Source organism: Tenrec ecaudatus, chromosome 2 (assembly GCF_050624435.1).
Source record: "Tenrec ecaudatus isolate mTenEca1 chromosome 2, mTenEca1.hap1, whole genome shotgun sequence".
In the NCBI taxonomy this organism is placed as follows: Eukaryota; Metazoa; Chordata; class Mammalia; order Afrosoricida; family Tenrecidae; genus Tenrec; species Tenrec ecaudatus.
In genome coordinates, this window is record NC_134531.1 from 36478379 (window position 1) to 36486612 (window position 8234).

Sequence of the window (8234 nt, forward strand, 5' to 3'; positions counted from 1 at the left end):
AAAAAAAAGAGGTCTTCTACTCTTGGAAAGAGGTGAAGTCTTGGAAACCCACAGGGACAGTCCTATCTTACCCTATGGAGAGTCTCCATAACTCAGAATGAACTTGATGGCAGTTTTGGTTTGTTCCTAAAGGGCCAGAGGGAGTCCTGCTGGTGCTGTTAGGTAAGTATTGGTCCACTAACCACAAGGTTGGTGGTTCAAATACATCAGCTGATCCTTAGGAGAATGATGAGACTGTCTGCTTCCATGAAGATTTCTGGCTGCAGAAACTGTGGGGGGTTGGCATGGCAGTAAGTTTGACTTTTTTGGGGGGAGAGGTATGGCTAGGAGAGCTATATTAAATAAACCACTGCGCTAAAAACAAAGAAGAAGAAATGTGGTTTAGACACCAATAGACAAGACTTTGATGACTAAGATGTGGCCTGGGATGGGGACAGAAACAGGGAGAGGGGAGGGATGGGGTAAAAAAAAAGGAGGTTTAACAGGATATTTTTGTTGATTTCAATTCTTGAGATGAGCTGTGCAATATATACATAGTATGTTTCTTTACAAACCCAAAGTAAGATTATAGAATCCCTTCATATTCCTTATCCCTCTAACCTTAGTAGTGTGTTGAACAGCTTAAAAAAAAGAGGAGGAAAAGTAAAATTGAAATGGACATGGAGTCTTTTAGTGACTCCAATCAATCAATCAATCAATCAATCAATCTTTTAATTCTGCATTTCTTTAAATGAACCATGCCACTCTTGGAGTGTTTCTTTGTTTACATGATCCAACTTGCTATGCACTAATCTTTACTTTCTGTGCTCCAGCCTGGAATCAGTCATTTCTCCAAGGAGCCTTGGTCTCTTTTAGTACAGAATGGTATTTAGAAGTCAACATCTGAGTGTCAGGTCTGCTCATTGCTCTTGGGGTGCTGCTGTACCCATACTCTCTGAATGGACAGAGTTGGAATATATGTCTCTCTGTCTGTGTATGTGCACATACTTTATACGTGCATACATAAAATGTATCACACAAACATTCATTTCTATCTATCTAAACTATAAGTGCACACAGATGTCCCAGGTATAAGCCAACACGAACAGCTTATTCTGGCCTTTTTTCTTTTGTAAATCATTTTATTGGGGGCTCATACAACTCTTATCACAATCCATACAGACATCAATTATGTAAAGCACACTTATACATTCGTTGCCCTCATCATTCTCAAAATTTGCTTTCTGCTTGGGTTCCTGGAATCAGCTCCTCATTTTCCTTTTTTTCCTCCCCCTCCCTCTCCGCTCCCCCCTCCATCATGAACCCTTAATAATTTATAAATTATTATTTTATCCTACACTGTCCGGCATCTCCCTTCACCCACTTTTCTGTTGCCTAGCCCCCAGAGAGGAGGTTATATGTAGATCCTTGTGAATGGTTCCCTCTTCCTAACGCCTCTTTTCTCCCAGTATCACCACTCTCACCGCTGGTCCTGAGGAGTTCATCTGTCCTGGATTCCCTGTGTTTGCAGTTCCCTTCTGTACTGCTATGCATCCTCTGGTCTAACCAGGTTTGCAAGGTAGAATTGGGATCATGATAGTTGGGGGGAGGAAGCGTTTAAGAGCTAGAGGAAAGTTGTGAGTTTCATGATTGCTACACTGAACCCTGAGTGACTCATCTCCTCCTCACTACCCCTCTGCAAGGGATGTCCAGTTGTCTATAGATGGGCATTGGGTCCCCATCATGCACTCCCCTCATTCACGATGATATGATTCCCCCCGCCCCCACCTTTGCTGCTTGAAACCTGGTCCCTGCGGCCCTTCATGATCACACATGTTAGTGTGCTGCTTCCATGCAGGCTTTGTTGCGTCTGGGCTAGATGGCTTCTTGTTTACTTTCAAGCCTTTAAGACCCCAGATGCTATATCTCTCCATAGCTGGGCACCATCAGTCTTCTTCACCATACTTACTTATGCACACATTGGTCTTTAGCGTTTATGTGGGGAAGGTAATCACACAATGATGGTTTTTGTTCTTTGGTGTCTGCTACCTGATTCCTTCAACACCTCATGTTCACACAGGCGTGTGTGCTTTTCTCTGTGGACTTTGTTGCTTCTGAGCTAGATGGCTGCTTGTTTGCCTTCGAGCCTTTAAGATCCCAGATGCTATATCTTTTGATAGCCAGACACCATCAGCTTTCTTCACCACATTTGTTTATGCACACGTCTGTCTTCAGAGATCATGTCGGGAAGATGAGTATCATGAAATGACTGTTTAGCTGAGCAAGGTGCACTTGTATTAAGGGAATGCACGCGAGGAGGCCCAATGTCCACCTGCTACCTTACTACTAAACCCATAAATATATGCACATAGTCTATTTCCCCATAATCATAATATATTTACATATGTACATGTCTGTATTTAGGCTTCTATGTATGCCCTTTGCCTCCTACTCCTTTCCATCTATTTCCTTATGCGTTCCTCCTGTCCCACTACCATGTTCAGCCTTCATTCTGGTTTCAGTAATTCCTCTCAGTTACCTTGCTCTTGGTCACTCCCTACCAGGCCTCCCATCACTTCCTTGCCACTCGTTTTCTGGATTTTTTCTTTTTCTGTGTTTACAGTTTTTTTTCCAACAGAAAGAAGCCTTGTGTCCATTATCTTTAATTATTGATTTTATCAATACCATTGCACTGATCCCTTACAGGGTGCCTTCCTTACCCCACTTGGACTTGGGTATCCTTCTTTGAACCAAGAAAGCATCTCTTCCCAATGCAGAATTGCCTTCTCTGCCCCAACTAATGACTTTAGGACTGAATTGTTCAGTGAGGGAAGGAAAGTGCTGGGGTCAAAAGAACCAGTGTTGAGTCCCCTGTTAATCAGTTTCACAAGCTGCTCTAGCATTATACCCCACACCCAAGGTGTACATGTCTAAAATTCAGTGAGTCTGTGGACTTGAATGGAAATTAAATTACATCTTTAAAAACCTTTTCCTCCTAGCTTCCAACTGCTATTCAGTTGTGAATAGCAACAAACATTAGTAGCATTTGATGTACCCATGGCTTTGTCATCAATAGAAGTCACAGGTAGTTTCACAACACGTTGTAGTTGTTGCAGATATTTCAAATGATTACTTATGTTCACATCACTTCAGACTTATGGTAGCTAGAAGATCTTCCTTGAGATGTTTTTATTTAATGTGTTAGCTTAGAAAGCTGTGTTTGTTGATAGCACACATTTATTTTCAAATCATCTTTATCATTCTCTTGAAACATCTGCAGTGTCCTTTATAATTCTATGTGCATTTCAAACTGGTGCATTAAAATACACTCATCCTGAGAAGTCCACACTCCTCCTCCAACTGCCCAATGAGATCAAGGGGGAAATGGTTACATGCCCTCCTTGCACCTTACCATATCTTATGCGAATATGTAAGGCTGCCTTTCTCTGTTCTTTTATAATCTGGACTAGGTGAGCGAAGTCTGCTGTTATCCACGGTGAACTTATCTTGTTTTCATCTAAAATGCTTAGCCCTATGGTATGGTGTCTGGAATGTAGTAAGTCCTCAACAAATGGTTGCTATTGTGTCATCACCTTAAACATGGTGTTTTCTTTTATGACGACTGCCTTGCTTCACTGAACTGAAGGAGCAGCTGCTGGCTACTTTGACCCACAGATTGGTTTCTGCCCTGTGGCCCCATAGAAACATAGCTGTCTTCTGACACTGTTTCCTGGGAGGCCTGCTTCTGATGTATCACCTGCAGGAGCTTCCCCAAAGCCACGCATTTAGCCATAAAGACCGTGCTTGTTGTGTGGAGAAGTCTTACACACGAATGGAGGCAATCTGAATTCTAGTGTTGCCTCTCACACTAAGCTATGACCCATGTCTGGAGGAAAAACAAAAGACCAGTTGCCTCTGAGTTACCTCTGACTCGTGGTGACTTCGTGAGTGACCGAGTAGAACTGTGCTCCAGAGTTTTCGATGGGCTTTGCGTTTTAACATTGGCTGTGTTTTAACAACCGGCTTGCAGAAATCCTGAAAAGTAGGCTGGGCATGCTCTTGTGGCCAGGGGACATCCTCAGATAGAGTGAAGCAGGAAGTCACTGGTGGGTAGAGCTGCAGTTGCCCTTGGAAGTTGGCAAGGGTCTATGAATGGACCCCCAATAGGGTGCGCCACACCTACACCCCTCTGTCTGGGTCTGAGCACCTTCCTTTATAAAATGAGGAGAGACTGTCCCTAAGGGCCCTCCTTGAGTCTCTAGTACATTTTGTAGGAGAAAAGCAGAAGATGAAGTTAGATTGGATGAGCGCCGCACTTTGCCTCTTCTCCGGCCTGTTTTGTAACTGCTTCTTCCCCCAGGCATCAGAGGAGAGAAAAGGAGAGGAGAGGAGACAGGAGGACACCACCACCTTTTTAATGGGTTGTTGGTGGCCAGGCCATTAAAAAATCATTTTATTGGAAGCTCATACAACTTTTATCACAATCCATACATCCATCCAGTGTCAAGCACATTTGTACATTTGTTGCCATCATCATTCTCAAAACATTTGCTTTCTACTTGAGCCCTTGGTATCAGCTCATTTTTCTCCTCCCTCCCCACCAAACCCCTCAAGAACCCTTGATAATTTATAAATTATTATTTCATATCTTACACTGTATGACATGTCCCTTCACCCACTTTTCTGTTGTCTGTCCCCCTGGGAGGGGGTCACATGTAGATCATTGTGATTGGTTCCCCCTTTCTACCCCTACCTTCTGGTATCACTACTCTTAATATGGGTCCTGAGGGATTTGTCTGTCCTGGATTCTCTGTGTTTCTAGCTCTTATATGTACCTACATACATGCTCTGGTCTAACCTGATTTGTAAGGTGGAATTGGGATCATGATAGTAGGGGGGGAGGAAGCATTAAAGAACTAGAGGAAAGTTGTATGTTTCAATGATGCTATACTGTACCATTGGCTCATCTCTTCCTTGTGACCTTTCTGTAAGGGGATGTCCAATTGTGTACAGATGGGTTTTGGGTCTCTACTCTGCACTCCCCTTCTTTCACAATGATATGATTTTTGTTCTGGGTCTTTGATGCCTGATCCCTGATTCCATCGATACCTCATAATGACTCAGGCTGGTGTGTTTCTTCCATGTGGATTTTGTTGCTTCTCAGCAGGATGGCTACTTGTTTATCTTCAAGCCTTTAAGACCCCAGATGCTATCTCTTTTTATAGCTGGACACCATAAATTTTCTTCACTACATTTTCTATGCACCCATTTTGTTTTCAATGATCCTGTCAGGAAGGTGAGCATCACGGAATGACAGGTTATTAGAACAAAGTGTTCTTGCATTGAGGGAGTACTTGAGTAGAGGCCCAATGTCCATCTGCTACCTTAATACTCAATCTATAAATATATGGACATAGATCTATTGCATTAGTGTTTTATAAAAATATATTTACATATGTAAATGCCTGTATTTAGACCTCTATAAATGCCCTTTGCCTCCCAGTTCTTTCCTCTATTTCCTTTTACTTTCCTCTTGCCCCACTCTCATGTTCAGCCTTCAGGCTTCAGGAATTCCTCCCGGTTACATTGTCCTTTGATCAAGCCCTACCAGGCATCCTACTTCCCCCTTGCCATTGATTTTAGATCACTTGTTGTGCCCTTGACCTGGGTTTGTTAACACCTACTTCCTTTCCTCCACCTCCCTTTTCCCCATGTGCCCATGGAGCACTCAGTCCCATTGTTTTCTCCTCCGGATTTTTTATCCCACCTATCTTATCTAGATAGACATGGAGAGACAAAAAAAGACAGAGCAAAACCAATCAGCAAAACAAAAAACAACAACAATAAGAAAAATCAACAACAAAAAAAGAAAAGTCTATAAATAGTTCAAGGTCTGTCTGTTGACCTTTAGGAGTGTTTTCTGGTCAAGTGTGATGGGGTACCACACCCTGGCCCCACAGTCTATTTTTGATATTCCCAGAGGACTTCATTGCTCCCCTCCCCTTGCTGTTTTGTTGCACCCCTTTACTGTTTCACCTCAGTGTGGTGGGGTCAGATCGGGCACAATTCCCTCCCTGTGACTCCAGGGTTGTCCCTCACCTGTAGGGCTGTGGGTCAGTGAGAGATGTTGTGTCTCATGGTGGGGCCGGCCCTGTGGTCCTCTCTGTGCTTTGACTGCTCTGAGCAGGAATATCCTCCTGGGGCTTGGTGGGCCAGGATGTTTTCCACTCTCACTTCTTCTGTCTTCATTTGCTCCTGTGTTCTGATCAAATGTGTTCCTCTCCCTGAGCTGTAGCTTCAGTGCTGTCCTCTGAAGTGAATTCTTCTGTGAGGAGGGGAGATATCCACGTAGTTGGAATTGGCCGGGCCGGTGGACCTCTCTATTGGTTCCCTGCTTCATGCTGACATGTTGCATTCATGTCTTGGCACACTGGGTTAAAGCCTGGTCCCGTTCTCCCTCTCCTGTGGATATAAACAACACCCTCCCCTTGGGTGGGTTAGTGCCCTATTCTCCTGATATCCATGTCTCGCCCCCCCCTACTCTTTTCCCCTTCTTTTTAGTTGGCTAACATATGTATCCCTGGATTGGGTCTGACCCCGGCCAGGCCATTCGAAAAGATAATTCCTCCCCTCCTCCCTGCCCTCTAGGCCCCAGAAAGTCTATTCTGTAGGTGAACTCTTTCATCTCTGATTGCTACTCCCCAGATTGGGTTTCTAGACCTTCATGGCACTCAGGTTACTGCTTGGTCTGGTTCAGGGTATCACTTTCTGTGACATCCTTTCCATAAGCCTCTTCGGCATTCTCTCCTCAGAGGTTCTTGACCCAGATACTTAGAGAATGCTTGGCTCTCCTTGCCAGCAAAGCAATGTGAAGTGTATTGGTGATGGAGGAGGTACAGCAGAGGACCTTTGAGGTCCCTTCAGTTCTACTCTTGGGACTCCATTGGATTCACAAGGTCAAAACCTATGCAGCCGAATGGGTGTTGCCTTTCAAAGTAGCCTCATTGGGAGGACCACTGCTTAACCAATGGCTATAGCGTGTTTCTTCTTTCCCAGAATTGTTTTGGAGGATGAATTTCTGAACCACAAAAAAGAAACACTCAAATTGCATTATCTGCACATCTTGATTTTGAGCAGAGATACTGTTACTACTTTTATTCACCAGGCTTTGGTCCAGGTGGCTTTTTGATTATTTCCAAAATTCTAATTTTTCTACCCAAGCTGAAGAAATAGATACCAGACGTAGAGTTCTTTCTGTATTCCAGGAAATGTGTTAAGCATACAACGTTTCTTCTTATTAACTATCCTGGGAAATAGTTACAACTCTATCTGCCCCCCTCCCCAATGTTATCTATAGGGAGACATGTTTTAAAATTTAAGAAGGTTGCTTGAAGTCACACAGATAGTGAAAAGTGAAGCTGAGATTCCAACCTAGAGTTTGGGTTCTTATTCATTAATCTACTAATTCAATAATATTATATACCAGGCACTGCGTTAAGTACCAATAGTTCATCACTGAATAGAACAGATGAAAATTCTTGCCCTCTAGGATCTTAAGTTCTAAGCAGGGGAGACAGAAATAAATGATAACATACTATATAAATAACTCACATACTTTGATTTCTCTTCAAATTGTATAAATCTTTCGCCTTTTACTAAAGATTTCCATGGAGGGAAATAACTCACATAATGTGTTAGAATTAGATTTTGAAGAACAACACAGAATAAGAGGGTCAGGGGGATGGTTGGAGGCTGACATCGTAAATGAAGTGATCCAGGTACAATATTTAAGCAAAATGAAGGTGATTTGGGAGAAGACCATCAGAGGCAGAGGAATGGCTATCTAAAAACCCTGAAGTCTGGGCATGCCTGATCTGTTTGAGAAACCTCAGGAGACCACTGTGTTCAGGATGGAGGGATCAGTGAAGGAAATGAGGTCATCAAGGTCATTGGACATGGGGTACAGATTGTGTAGTGTCTTTTAGGCCATTGTGAGTATTTTGTTTTTATCCTGAGATGAGTAAGTGGGAGGGACATTTTCTAGCACATGTGTGCCATGAACAGACTTCTGTATGAACAGTATCATAGCTATGGGGAATGACGGTAGAGAATATGGTCAGTGAGGTATTACTAAAGTCAGTTCATGGTCAGATCGGTTTCAGATGTCTAGCTGAGAGGTTTTAGACTAGGCTTGGAAGACACATCTAGGTATTCCCTGTTTGCATTAGAAGTTTTTCTTTAAGTTAGGTAAGGTT

General features: G+C 43.1%; 1 pseudogene; it reads left to right on the forward strand.

The window, feature by feature from the left end:
* Window positions 1-7590: 7590 nt before the first annotated feature.
* Window positions 7591-7714, forward strand: LOC142441907 (U5 spliceosomal RNA; annotated as a pseudogene).
* Window positions 7715-8234: the final 520 nt, after the last annotated feature.